Below are 15,857 nucleotides of genomic sequence, written 5' to 3' on the forward strand. Positions count from 1 at the left end.
ATTTAATTAAAATTGAAGAAGTCTAAAATTAAAATAAGATGAGTATGCATTAATTAATTAACAAACCTCTCATTTTTTACAAAGTAAATAATTAACTTCAGTTTAAATAAATTAACTTGAAATATGAGTCTATTAATTAAAATCCAACTAATTAACAGAGCTATTTATTTTAAAAATAAAAATCTTTTGAAACAATTTTTTTGAATAAATAATAAAATATATTCTATTCAAGAATTATTTTATAAATATATATATATATATAGAGAGAGAGAAATTAATTTAAAATAATGATACCATATATGTATATTTCGTTTTTTTATTATTATTATTATTATTATTTAATTTTATATATATATTTTATTATTATTGTATTATTATTATTTTTTGTAAAAATTACGTTGTTGAGGGTAAAAATTGGGTGTCAACAGCTGTCCCTCTTTGACCGAAGACGATGAAAGAGTTTTTGGGCAAAGAAGTTGACATAATAGCCAATTTTGTCCCGGCCATCAATGTTGAAATGAAGTTTATGAAAAATGAAGCGAAGCAAAAGGGAGCGTATTGACAATATAAAGAGATAAAGTGGAATTAAAAACCTGGACTCGACAAGGGGCGAGAATATTGGGAAGAACGAAGTAAAGCCTAACCCCAAAGAAATCGTCCCAATAACGAATAATGGCGAGACTGGATTTTAAAACCGGAATTATGGAAGTAGGTTGAGTAGAGTTCGAGAGTAGATTCATGACCATTGTTGGTGAGTTTGACTTTCCAACAAACATCCCCCGTTCACTGCTTAGAAACAATTCCACGTTATGCTGCGATTTCTGCAAAACTTAAACTTGATAAGACAATTAGTAAATATTAAATATAAAGCAATGTGCAATAAGCTTATGGGAATGACACCTCTAGAGTGCGAGTATATATAATGCGGCCTTGCGAACCGTAATGATTAAATAAAGCCTATGAAAATAGGGTTAGCCGATGACTCATGAGAATGATGCCTTTCAGCAATGATTAATGAAATGAGGCCTTAACCCAAATAATTTATGAAGATTGCAACTTCTCAAGTCAATGATTAATGAAAATGACGTCTTTGCAAATATTGCAACTTTTGCAAGCGTTTTATGCAATTGTATTTAAAGCATTTGTGCAAAGCAGTAAAAAAAACATTTGAGAGTATTTGTGCAGTGCGTTTGAATATATAAGAAAGCATTAGTGCGGTGCATTTGAGAGTATTTGTGCAGTGCGTTTGAATATATAAGAAAGCATTAGTGTAGCACGTTTGAATATATCGAAAGCATTTGTGCAGTGCATTTGATAATGTTTGAAAGCATTTGCAGTGTATTCGATAATATTTGAAAGCATTTGTGCAGTGCATTTGATAATATTTGAGAGTATTTGTGCAGTGCGTTTGAATATATAAGAAAGCATTAGTGCGGTGCATTTGAATATATAAGAAGCATTTGTGCAGCACGTTTGAATATATCGAAAGCATTTGTGCAGTGCATTTGATAATGTTTGAAAGCATTTGCAGTGTATTCGATAATATTTGAAAGCATTTGTGCAGTGCATTTGATAATATTTGAGAGTATTTGTGCAGTGCGTTTGAATATATAAGAAAGCATTTGTGCAATGCATTTGAATATATTGTAAGCATTTGTGCAGTGCATTTGAATATAGTGGAAAGCATTAGTGCAGTGCATTTGAATATAGTGGAAAGCATTTGTGCAGTGCATTTGATAATAGTGGAAAGCATTTGTGCGGTGCGTTTGATAATAATTGAAAGCATTTGTGCGGTGCGTTTGATAATAATTGAAAGCATTTGTGCGGTGCGTTTGATAATAATTGAAAACATTTGTGCAGTGCGTTTGATAATAATTGAAAGCATTTGTGCAGTGCATTTGATAATAATTGAAAGTATTTGTGCAGTGCATTTGATAATAATTGAAAGCATTTGTGCAGTGTATTTGATTAATAATTGAAAGCATTTGTGGAGTGCATTAGAAAGCATTGAAAGCATTTGTGCAATGCATTTGATAATATTTGAAAGCATTTGTGCAGTTCATTTGATAATATTTGAAAGCATTTGTGTAGTGCATTTGATAATAATTGAAAGCATTTGTACAGTGCATTAGAAAGCATTTGTGCAGTGCATTTGAATATATCAGGAAGTATTAGTGCAGTGTATTTGAATATATTAGAAAGCATTAGTGCAGTGTATTTGAATATATTAGAAAGCATTAGTGCAGTGCATTTGAATATATTGGAAAATATTAGTGTAGTGCATTTGATAATAATTGAAAGCATTTATGCAGTGCATTTGATAATAATTGAAAGCATTTATGCAGTGCATTTGATAATAATTGAAAGCATTTATGCAGTGCATTTGAATATATTAGAAAAACATTTGGGCATGCATTTGAAGAAATTTCAAGATATTATGCACTGCAATACCCGCATTAGAAAGGTGAGCACCTATGGAATGTAATGCAATACCCATATTAGAAAGGTGAGTGCCTATGAAATGTGCTGCAATACCCGCATTAGAAAGGTGAGCGACTATAAAATGTACTGCAATACCCACATTAGAAGGTGGGTGCCTATGAAAAGTGCTGCAATACCCGCATTAGAAGGTGGGTGCCTATGAAATGTGCTGCAATACCCGCATTAGAAGATGGGTGCCTATGAAATGTGCTGCAATACCCGCATTAGAAGGTGGGTGCCTATAGAATGTGTTGCAATACCCGCATTAGAAGGTGGGTGCTTATGAAATGTGCTGCAATACCCGCATTAGAAGGTGGGTGCCTATGAAATATGCTGCAATACCCGCATTAGAAGGTGGGTGCCTATAGAATGTAATGCAATGCCCGTATTAGAAGGTGGGTGCCTATGGAATGTGCTGCAATATATGTTGTATCCTATTAGAGGGTGGATGAACTCATATCCTATTTTATGGTGGATGAACCCATATCCTATTAGAGAGTGGATAAACTCATATCCTATTTTAGGGTGGACGAACTCGATATGTCCCATTTTAAGGTGGACTAACCCAATATATGGTGCAAACTTGTAAATATGAATTTTGGTGCAATGCATTGAGATTGGTGCAATTTGTTTGTAGTAGAAAACATTGATAATCTAATATGAAAGGCATGTTGCAATGTCTTTGCAGTACTTAATATTCAAAATACAGTGCAAAGCTCGGTGTACTGTCTTCATGAAAGCAAAATTCATAATATAGTATTTGCAAGCTTGATGCAATGCCTTGTAGTAGCAATTATCCCACGTATAATGCCTCTTGTATTAGCAAACATTAACAGTGCAGTGTAGCATTAACGAAAATTCCTAATATGCTGCTCATAATTTAGGAACCTTCCACCTTGGTGACATTGATTTCCAAGAGATTCCTATGCTCAAAGAAAATTGTGAATTTCATATTTCATTCTTGATGATATTGCACCATTTGAATCTTGCGAATTCTGGTTTGATGTTGGGCCTCATGGTGCTGTCATTCAAGAATAAATAAAAAATAGCTTTTGCATTATTCAAAGAAAATTTGTTAGTATAAAATAAAATGGTTGCCTTGCATTGAACTACGAAGTTTTGGCTTTGAATCTGCATTTCTTGTTGCTATGGCTTTGAAGCAATTATGGCGTGAATATGGCTCGTAATCATAACCTTTGTATTTTCGAAGGATTATAGGTCCTCTGCAAAGCTGTCCCAGTTTTGCTTTTGGGAAAAGTGAATTTTTTATTTTATCTAGACCGAACCCAACATGGGCGCCTACGTATCCCGCTACCAATGGGAATCAGGTCACACGTAGTTCATTCCAAAGTCTAGAAAGGATAGCAAAAGAGTAGGTAGAAGATGAGAGAGAAGGCATGGTTAAACAAATATTTTGAGTTGAGCCGGAAGCCTTAGTGGTGGTAGGAAGAAGGCTAAAGGTATTTGTCAGATTGACTAATACATTTCTTCGAATCACATTCTTCTCGTTATCATCATTTTGTGCTTGCACTAATCCCATATTGTTGTTGAATGCTTTCAATTCTTCTGTCATTATATTTTCCCTTAATGCAGATTCGCAGCCAAAAACACTATTCAATGCTAGACAAAAATAAAATAAAATTTTAGAAACGAAATAAAGTGTTAGCGCATGAGAATATACAAATGAAGATAAAGTAAAAAAAAATTATAATTTCGTAGGATAAGAGCTCTAGACTAGAGAAGATGATCTAAGTTTAGAACGAATTGACGAGAAAGGTTGACTTATGTCAAACAAAAAAAAAATGTAATATTTGGGTAAGCGCAGAGTATGTATGCAGCAGGTCAAGAATAAAGCATTTAAGAGTATGGTTAACAACTAATTAGTAGATCTAATAAGGAAGATTTTTTAATAGAAAATATGTTAATACGAATTTGTTGAAAAGCTTGAGATTAAGATAATTGGTAAGGAAATTATGATCAATCAAGTGCACAAGGATTGGACTTGCTAAATTGAAGGATTGCGAAAAAAAAATAATCTATTTTAGTACTGGCGTATTAAAAATTATCGAAGATGGAAACAATGTCAATTGTAGACCTATGATATTCTCCTCGACTTGCATGCCAAAACTTGGAATTAGCGGGTGTATAAAAGATAAATTTTGAAAACCCATTATAGGAAAGATACAAGTATTTTGAATTAAGGGAATGAAAAATTGACAAAGTATTGCACCTGGACAGTTTTTTTCTTGAACAACTTGATGAAAAAAAAAAGAGTTAAAGATTTAATCGGCAAGTGCAATTCGGTAGATTGTGCAAAATAGATTTGGACATCTACTAATTTAAGAAGCAAGAAATGACCTGAAGATCACTAATAAATTGGAAGAGTTTGAGAGCATAAGCAAAACCTCTATGACTAGATTGAGTGTTAAATTATTTCTACAGAATATAGAACTAAAGAAAAATTAGTAGTGAATCAATGTGCAAAAATATCACACCTAATGATGAACAATTAAGCCCATTTCAAAAGACTAAGGAAAAATAATTTAAAAGCAAGTTGCGGACAGGCATTGAAAGGGTCAAAGGAAGTAATTTTAAGATAATGACAAATTAAAATTAAAGGAAGAAAATCTTAATTGAGAACGCTAAGAGTTCGCACGAGTTTAAAATAATTATGATCTTAAACGATGCTCTAGACTCGTTAAACATGCGGCAAACATGAAAAAAAATTATAAACATGACATAAAATTTATAATAGGTAATCAAATAAAGAGATAGAAAAAATAATTTTCTCTTCTGTAAAAAAAACAAAGATGATGTTAGTAATAATCAATTAAATTCATGTTGCAAAATAAAAAAATCCATATAAGTTACATAGCAAGCAAGCATGCAAATATTTATAAAGCACATAACACAAGTATAATGCGTACTAATATAGGTGACCTCTTTATGCCAGAGGTAGGTCTAACGCGTATTTGAAAAATAAATGTGCCATAATATGTCATTCCATTGCTCTTTAATTAATTAAACAAATCTATCCCCGAAATTAAATACAAAAAATAGAATTAAGCTTTATTACATGCCAACAATAATAATAAAATTCTCCATCGCATCTAAAAATCTTCATTCCATTTACATGTTCATGGTTCAATCTCCACAAGATAGAAGCTTGTGATCTTCATAGCTATCTGAATCACAAAAGGATTAGTAATACCCTCCCCCTTAAGGTTTAATTAATTTAGATAAATGGTCCATATTCAGGCACAACTATTTTTCAAATAATGCACATACAAATGATAAAAATCACTTGGGGTCATGAACCCACTTGGACATTAGGATAAAGTTGACTAATGGACTTAATATACCAAGGATATTAAGCCTCCCATGTTAAATGATGCATGTCCTAAAAATGTGTTGGTTTAGCTCTATTCTGGGTGAATTAAGAATGAGTTTACTAGACACAAGGTTCCCGAGCGGACAACTCGAGTGAGAAAGCTACGCGGCCACACGGAAAAAGATCCGGACACCCCGCGCATACGCCAACTCTCCTAAATTTTGGGATTTTTGAAAAACTTTGTGGGTGCGCAAAACACACCTCACGTGTACGTGTGATAGTGTCAATTTTCCAGAATTGGAGGAAGTATGAACGAAATGACAATTTATATAAAGCAATAACAAATAAACAATTTATATAAAATAATAACAAATGAACAATTTATATAAAGCAATAACAAATAAACAATTTATATAAAGCAATAACAAATAAGTAATTTATATAAAACAATAATAAATAAATTATATCACATGAGCAGGATAAACACAGATTAAGCAATTTAAATAAAATAAGCAAATAAGCAAATAAAAATAAATTATTAACCTAAGTCGGTTGTGGTTTAGACCTTAATTCCCCAGTGGAGTCGTCAAGCTGTTATACCCCATTTTAACTCGAGGTCAAACGGTGTACAACATATTGATGATTCCTAAATTATTTAATTTTAAGGAGTCGCCACCTAATTATTTTTAAGGTAAATTAGGATACCTAAATAATTGATAATTTTAATGCTAAAAAATGATCTCCGATTAGTGGTCTACTTAGCTTATGAGATTCTAGATAAGGGTTCTAGTTATCCTAAAGGGAAGGGGTTAGGCATCCTTCAAGATTCGTTAAAAACGATTACCGGCCAAACTTAGGTTTAGATTAAAACTATAAAAAGTTGTTCAAAAGTTTTGCAAAATGAAGCTTAGTAATTACATGGAAAAAGATTTTTGAACTTGAAATTATTAGGCAAATATTGCTTATTGCATGAAATAAGTGCGTGTTTAAATGCGGTATTTTTTACTAATAATTTAGCCTTAAATAAAAATATAGGTTTCTTTTATTATGATGACTCATTTTAATTAAAAGTTCACAAATCTAAATATCTATACAATGTTAGCTATTGCATTAGTGAGAACATATTCACATTATAAAAGCAAATTTAACATGTAATGATAATAATAATAATACTAATAATAGTAGTAATAGTAATAATAGTAATACTAATAATAGTAATAATAATACTAATGATAGTAATAATAATAACGACAATCATAATAACAATAATGCAACAATAACAATAACAATAATAATAGCCATAATAATAATAACAATGATAATAATAATAATAATAATAATAATAAAGTATACTAATAATAATAACGGTAGTAAAAAAAATATATAATAATAATACGATAAATAATAATAATAATATGATAAATAATAAATATAATATGATAAATAATAATAATAATAATAACAGTAAATAACAACAACAATAATAATAAATACGATAATGATGATAATAATAATAACGATAATAATAATAGTAATAATAAAAATAATAATGATGATTATAACAATAATACCATAATAATAATAACAATAATAATAATAGCCATAAAAATAACAATGATAATAATAATAATAATAATAAAATATAATAATAACAGTACTAACAGAAATAAAATATACTATTAATATTAATAATAAAAATAGTAAAAATAAAAATATATATACTACTATTACTACTAATAATGATAATAATACTAATGATAATAAAATATACTAATAATAATGATGATAATAATAATAACGAAAATAATAATAATAATAATACTAACAGTAAAAAAAAATACAATTATAACTACTAATAATATTAATAACGAAAATAACAATACTAATAATAACACAATAATAATAATAATAGTAATATTAATAATAATAGCAGTAAACAAAATGTGCTAATAATAATGATAATAATAATTACGAAAATATTAATAATAGTAATAATAATAATAATAATGCTAACAGTAAATAAAATACTACTACTACTACTAATAATAATAATAATAAAACGGTAATAATAAGAATATATACTACTACTACTAATAATAATAATAATAACGAAAATAATAATAACAATAACAATAATAACAATGATAATAATAATAATAATAATAATAATAATAATAATAATAATAATAACAGAAAAATAAACATACTACTGCTTCTATTAATAATATTAATAATGAAAATAATAATATTAATATGAATAACGAAAATAATAATAATAATAATAATAATATTATTAATAATAATAGTAATACTAACAGAAAAATAAACATACTACTACTTCTATTAATAATATTGATAGCGAAAATAATAATAATAATAATAATAGTAATAACAGAAAATAAATATACTACTAATAATAATAGCAATAATAATTAAAAATAATAATAATAACGACAATAATAATAATAATAATAACAATAGTAAAAATAATAATAAGGATATCGGCTCCATGTGAGGTAATGAAGATTACATTGAAACTCCATTTTTGCTCCCGAAGTGTTCATGCAAACAAAAAAAGAGTGACAAAATTAGGAGGCTAGCATTTTTTAGGATAATATTTAAGCATAATGACAACGAATAAAACAAAGGAACATGAAGTAAATATTACCTGTTGCAGGGCAGTGAACGGGGATGATTTGGTCATGAATCTACCCTCGTTTTTAAAAGTAAAGCTAAGTGCAAATTCAAAAATACTTTGAAAGAAATATTCAAAATCAGTGTAAGAGTTTATTTTTTTTGTCTGCGTTTTTTTTTTCTCTTCTCCTGTCCGTGTAAGTGTAAGCCCCCAATTGTTCTGTCTAATCCCTCTATTTATAGGGAGATAGAAATTAAAAAAAAAAAATTAAAAAAATAATAATAATAATAATAACGGATGATTAAAATAATGCGGAGTGGGCGAAAATATAAAATAATGCGGAACGGCGGAAAAATAATAATTAATACGAAATGGGCGGAATATTTAAATAATGCGGAATGGGCGGATTATTAAAATAATACGGAACGGCGGAAAAATAATAATTAATAGGAAATGGGCGGAATATTTAAATAATGCGGAATGAGCGGATTATTAAAATAATACGGAATGAATAGAAGAAGAAAAAAAAATAGCTGAAAGAAATATATATATATATATATATATATATATATATATATATATTGATGGGAAATTAATATATTTATATTTATTTATTTTTCGGATGAAGAATATTTATTTTTTTTATATATATATATATTGAAGAGGGGACAAAAGATTATGAGTTAATTAATATAATATTAATATAGGGTATGGGGAGGGGGCACGCGTGTATTTGTTTATTATTTCGGAAGAATATATATGGGGAAGGGGGTGCACGCTTGGATTTGTTTATTATATATATATATATATATATATATTTTCGGAAGAATATATATGGGGACGCGTGGTATAAATTAATATTATTTATTTTTATTTCATCAATTATTTATTTTAAAAATAAAATCGGATGTGAATATATATATTTTGGAAAAGAGATATAATATTAATATGGGTATATGTGCAGGGGACAAGCATGGAATAAAAAATGGTATAGGGATATGGGAAGGGGGACAAAACATATAATAATATATATATTTTATTTAATTTTTTTATTTTTTAAAAAAAATCGGATGAATTTTTATAATATATATTTTTTTTTATTTTTATTTTTAAATAGGAATTCGGGTGAATATATATATATATATATATATATATATATATATATATATATTTAAAATGGACAAAGAATGATGGGCGGGGCACGCGTGGATTAAAATAATATTAATGTTTTAATTTTTATTAAAAAGATAAATAAAAAATAATAATAAAATCGGATGAATATAATATATATATATATATATATATATATATATATATATATTATTATATTCATTTTTTTTAAAATTATTTGGATGAAAAGAAAACAATTATATATTTTATTATTATTTAATGTTTATTATTATTTATTTTTTAAATAGGAATTCGGGTGAATATATATATATATATATATATATATATATATATATATATATATATATATATATATATATATATATATATATATATATATATATATATATATATATAAAATGGTACAAAAGTGCGGCGGAAAATATATATATATATATATATATATATTATTATATTCATTTTTTAAAATTATTTGGATGAAAAGAAAACAATTATATATTTTATTATTATTTAATGTTTATTATTATTTATTTTTTAAATAGGGGACAACGGGTGATGGACATTATTAATATAGTATTAATATATGTATGGGTAGTAAATTAAAATATTTTTTTTTATTGTTATTATTATTATTATTATTTTTTTACGGAAGATTAACATTATTTAATTATTTATTTATTTATTATTATTTTAAAAGAGGGACAAAAAGGTGTGCAGAATATTATTATTTTATTTTTAATTATTTTTATTTTTGGATGAATAAATAATATATATATATTTTAATTTCTTTATTTATTATTATTATTATTTATTTATTGATTTATTTATTTTTATTTTTTGACGAGGAGATGACATATATATTATTTGCGTGTTGTAGTATTAATGGAAGAATAAAAATAAAAATAAAAAATTGTTAATTCAATATTAATTATTTGTTATTTAGGAGAAGTAATGAAAACGCAAAATTAATTGGTGAAATTGGTTATCAAATTAGACCAATTAATTTACGATCTTCTTAATTTTAACAAAAGTAAAATGATTAACCTTATTGTAACTAATTATTAATTTACGAAATAATTAATTATGGTAAATAATAATTTTCTTTTTATAAGTCAAATTTAAATATTACTAAGAGATAATGACTATATAACAAAAAAAATGCATGTGTTATGAAGATAACAAATTATTTAAAATACACTTGAAAATATGCATGGTTTTATAAAAGCCAATTATTTTAATTTAATTAAAATTGAAGAAGTCTAAAATTAAAATAAGATGAGTATGCATTAATTAATTAACAAACCTCTCATTTTTTACAAAGTAAATAATTAACTTCAGTTTAAATAAATTAACTTGAAATATGAGTCTATTAATTAAAATCCAACTAATTAACAGAGCTATTTATTTTAAAAATAAAAATCTTTTGAAACAATTTTTTTGAATAAATAATAAAATATATTCTATTCAAGAATTATTTTTATAAATATATATATATATAGAGAGAGAGAAATTAATTTAAAATAATGATACCATATATGTATATTTCGTTTTTTTATTATTATTATTATTATTTAATTTTATATATATATTTTATTATTATTGTATTATTATTATTTTTTGTAAAAATTACGTTGTTGAGGGTAAAAATTGGGTGTCAACAAATGTACCTAATGTTTAGGCCATAGTTTAGAGATGATTCTAGCCCAAAATTCGTCCACTTAACCCAATTAATCCTAACATGTATAAATACCCCCTTATAAAGCATGTGAACATCATCATCCCAATAGAAAATTCTCCTACTTATATAAGCACAACAAAATTCTCCTTTAGATGCCATTGTGAATGAAATATGCAACTCCAATTTAATTCTAGCAATTAAGAGCCCGTTTGGATGGGCTTAAAAAAGTAACTTTTATATATGAAGTGTTTTTAGAACTTTGAAGTGCTGAAAGTTATTTTTATAAATAAGCAGTTGAGTGTTTGGATAAAAGTGCCTAAATGAGGAAAATTATGTGAATTTTAGGGTTAAAAGAATAAAAAGGGTAGTTTGGGAATTTAGTTAAAATATAAGGGATATAAAAGTAATTTCCATGGTCAAAGAAAATGACTTTAAGCACTTAGAAAAAAAGTTAGGAATCCTAATTTTTCATTTTTGACTGACTTTAAGAACTTTATGGCTTAAAGTTAGCATTAGGCAAACATGTCCAAAAGCTAAAAAGGAACTTTAAGTTGGTTTTGACCAACTTAAAGCCCATCCAAACGGGCTCTAAGTACTCCAATGGGCATGAAAAAGACGATACAAGATCCCTAAAACATGCATCAAATTGGACACTTTTATGAGATATCCAAGCATCCTCAATCATACCACTCACTAATTCTTCTATATACGATCTATTCAAATAAGCATTAAAGTGCTCATAGTCATGTATCTATTCATCACTAGTAGCAAACACCCATTTAAACTCATAATCATCGACACTTAAAGAATTATGACTCATCACATATAAAGAATTATATTCCAACAAGTTATAACAGAAAAACACTTGAACAAGAGAGGAAGAATCATCAAACTCATTCACAAGCTTCCTCCCACAAAAATCACGCCTCTTTTTAGCAAGTGGGATTCCACAATCAACTATGTCATGCTCAATTTTAAAAAGGAATGAATTGCTCTTATTGGACTTAGCGATTACGGTCAATGACTTATGATATAGCAAAATATCATCATCCTCAAAGTTAATGTAGTCACCAACAAAAAAATTAAGAGTGTAGTTCATTATCTCCAAAAAGACCGTAAGTGTTTTAGGAATACCAAAAATGTTATCAAACCAACTATACATACCGTACTTGGTCTTAGCTAGCAAAGGAATAATATCACCTCATTTTTCCTTGCTCATTGGTGTTAGATCCACAATTACATTGTTGAACTTTTTGCCATGAATCTTATCTTGGGTGTGCCCAAAATAATTCTCTTTATCTTTATCGTTCTCATCAACATGCACTTGCTCAATGGGACATGTAGTATCAACAACTTTAGAATTAAGTTCATCCAATGATTATTTTTCAATATAAACCTTCTCATGAGTACCTACAAGAGAGTCAAAACAACTAGAAGAAGAAGTAGGAATGTTAAAGTTAGAATAAGAAATAACCTCACTCAAACTCTCTTGTTTTTCTCTCTCTACCTCACGATCAACCCTCTCCTTTATGATCTCACTATCATCTCTCTGTTATTTTCTCTCGATCTCACGTTTTACCTCACTTGACATTCCATTCTTTTCACACAACACATCACCTCCTTTTTCCTCTCTTGGGATGTCAACATGCACTCCCTTACTCCTCTTATTCTTTTCTCTCTCAAAATTTTTCATTGCTTCTCTCACATGTTTCTAATCTTCATAAACTTGGGATGAAGTTAAAAGTGCAAGTATATATTTTCTATTGTTTAGCTCAAGAGAAACTTTATTCTTTCTTCTTTTTTATATCATGAATTGCATTCCTACTAAATTGCCAAGGATGTCCAAGCATGATATAACAATCTTGCATTGAAATTACATCACAAAGAACATCATCGGAATACCTCCCAATGAAGAAATAAATCATGCATTGCTTGGTCACCTTAAGCTCATTAAAATCATTCAACCATTGTTGCTTATAAGGAGTAGTGTGTTTGATGCATGCAAGTTTCAACTTCTCTACCACGTATGAACTTACCACATTAGCACCACTTTCACTATCAATAATCATAGAGCAAATACTATCATTTATTCCACACCTTGTATGCAAAATATTTTTCCTCCTCAATTCATCAAAGGTGACATTCATATTCTCCAATCGTGTGATCAATACTTCAGCAGAATTGGTACCATTATGCGCTCCATCTTCAATTTCCTTACCTGTTTGAGATATCTCAAAAAAATATATTAAAGAAATAAATATCTCTCAATTTGGCTTTTTCTGCACTCTATTGATCTCACTCTCTTTTGTTTTTTTCCATTGAAATTACTACCTTTGGATGGATACTTCAGGATTTATATATATATTCTATTAGTAACAATCTTTTAGAATTAAGATGTAGAAAGAAAAAGAATTGTTGAATACCCAGGCGAATTAGGATTGATGAGACAAGAAAAGACAATTTTGAGTAACAAGATTAGACTTCTCTTTTTCCCTCTTTGAGGTAGAAAATCAAGAGTCAAAACAAATTCAGAGTTCTTGAAAATACTTTATTCTCAAGTAATTTTTTTTGGTAATTTTTTTTTTGCTTTTTTGCTATGTAACTTTAACTTTTAAGCTACTCCAACAAAGACAAGGTTTTTTTTTGTTCTTTTTTGTTTTATTTTGAAACTCCTAAGATTATCAAGAACGGAACCTTAATAGAATCGCTCTGATATAACTTGATAAGAATCGGGTTACTTGAATAAACATGAAACTAATGTGGTAGCGAAAATAAATAGATTAAGACAAGAACTGAAAGATATGCAAAATTGGAGAAAAAAATTCTCAAATTCAAAAGATGTGCTAAGAACCCTAATTGATCTTAGTATTCAAAAATTAGCGAATTAAAGCTAATTATGATATAGAGTCAATTCAACAACATAGATCAAAAGTGATCTAGAACCCTATTTCGAAGAAACTAGAGATAACAATTAGTATAAGACTAATCACCTTCTTTAATTTATGAATAAGAACAAAAAATATCAAGTTAAGAATTAATCTTACCTCTTAAAAAATCATTTATATAAAGTTGTAAGATAAATCCATAGTCACCACACACAAAGGTGTATAGAAGAGAAACCTCTCAAATAATATTAATCATCATAATGTCTTCAAAATAATAAAACCTACCCCTATATATAGGAAAAACCTATCCCAAATAGAATGGGATTCAATTCCTATTTTTATGAAAATAATAACTAGGAAACAAAGAAACTTTTAAACTAGGAAACTTTCAAATAAGGAACTTTTAAATTAGGAAACTTTGACTTTGAACATCTATCTTTTTGGGCTCTCTTTTGGGGCTTCATGTGGCCCAATCTTCTTCATTTTGGGCTTGAATTTGAAAACTTCTTTCGTGATAAACATATTTTTGATTTTCCATCGAAGTCCGTCAATTTTAATGAAACTATGCCAACGTGAATGCTATCACATATCTAATTGCATATGTCTGTGCAGATTGGCTCGAACATTCTTTGTCAACGTTCTCAAAAGTTTCTTTATACAAATGGCAAGAATCATCCTCCAACTGCAATTGATTTCGACTAATCATTGTTGAAAGATATGTTCAATCAAACCACTTCTAAGGTATGTATTGTAGAACAGAGTTTACTTGCATTAGAGAAAGCCATTTTTGACACATTTTTTTTGATATCAGGATGTTGAATTGACATTAGTATTATTGAGGCCAATCCCTTTTGCACCACTGACAGAGAAGCTTTCCCTATCTGCAACAAATTATGGTTCTATCCCGAAATTCTACGTAAAAACGCTAGAAGATTTTGCTATTCCAGTGTCCCTTCAAAAGGCCATGATAGATTCAAATCCACCTGGACAAGTTTTCCAGATGAAAAGTTCTGATCATTCGCCATTTCTCTCGAAACCTCAAGCACTACACAAGATTTTGTTACAATTAATGGGTTCAACCGATCTCATGAATACTTTCAACACAAAATATAGTTATATATATAAAATCACTATTTGAATAAACAAAAAATAATTTTGGACCTATTATTTTAAATTTTTAATGAGTTCAAGTGATAAGAATCTAAAGGTCAAACCGGTCAAATTTTGTATATTAGATCCACATTTTTGTAATAATGCATCTATCCTCTCGAAATTCTGGATACGTCCGCTCTGATTTGGAGAGTGATTATACTATCAAAGGTGGTTTACTGTTTATTTCTTTTCCATTTCTGAAATTATTTTTCTAAAAATCATTATAGTATGTGCTTTTAAGTTTAGAAAATCTAATCTGAAGTTAATCTCTAGAGACTATTGGATTGTTCAATTTGTATGGTTTCAATAATGGTGGACTGAATATCAAAGGCAGTAGGGACTGAAATATGGCATCAGTGGGGAAATTAATATGGCAACTAGCAATGAATAAGGAGTCAGTTAAATGGGTACATAAACTATACATGAAAGGAGTGGTAATATATGGGAGCACAGGGCACGTGCAGATAGCAACTGGTATTGTAGGAAACTTAATGAAATCAAGGGTTGAATGCAGGGCTGGTACATGCAGGGCAGGTACTTGTTATCACAAAATGGATCTTATAC

The 15,857-nt window shown here is 28.1% G+C and overlaps 1 pseudogene; it reads left to right on the top strand.

Moving 5' to 3' along the window:
- LOC129884360 (putative methylesterase 11, chloroplastic) overlaps positions 1–15,346 on the top strand; it is a 26,939-nt pseudogene extending 11,593 nt beyond the window's left edge.
- Positions 15,347–15,857: the final 511 nt, after the last annotated feature.

Source organism: Solanum dulcamara, chromosome 4 (assembly GCF_947179165.1).
Source record: "Solanum dulcamara chromosome 4, daSolDulc1.2, whole genome shotgun sequence".
Lineage (NCBI taxonomy): Eukaryota > Viridiplantae > Streptophyta > Magnoliopsida > Solanales > Solanaceae > Solanum > Solanum dulcamara.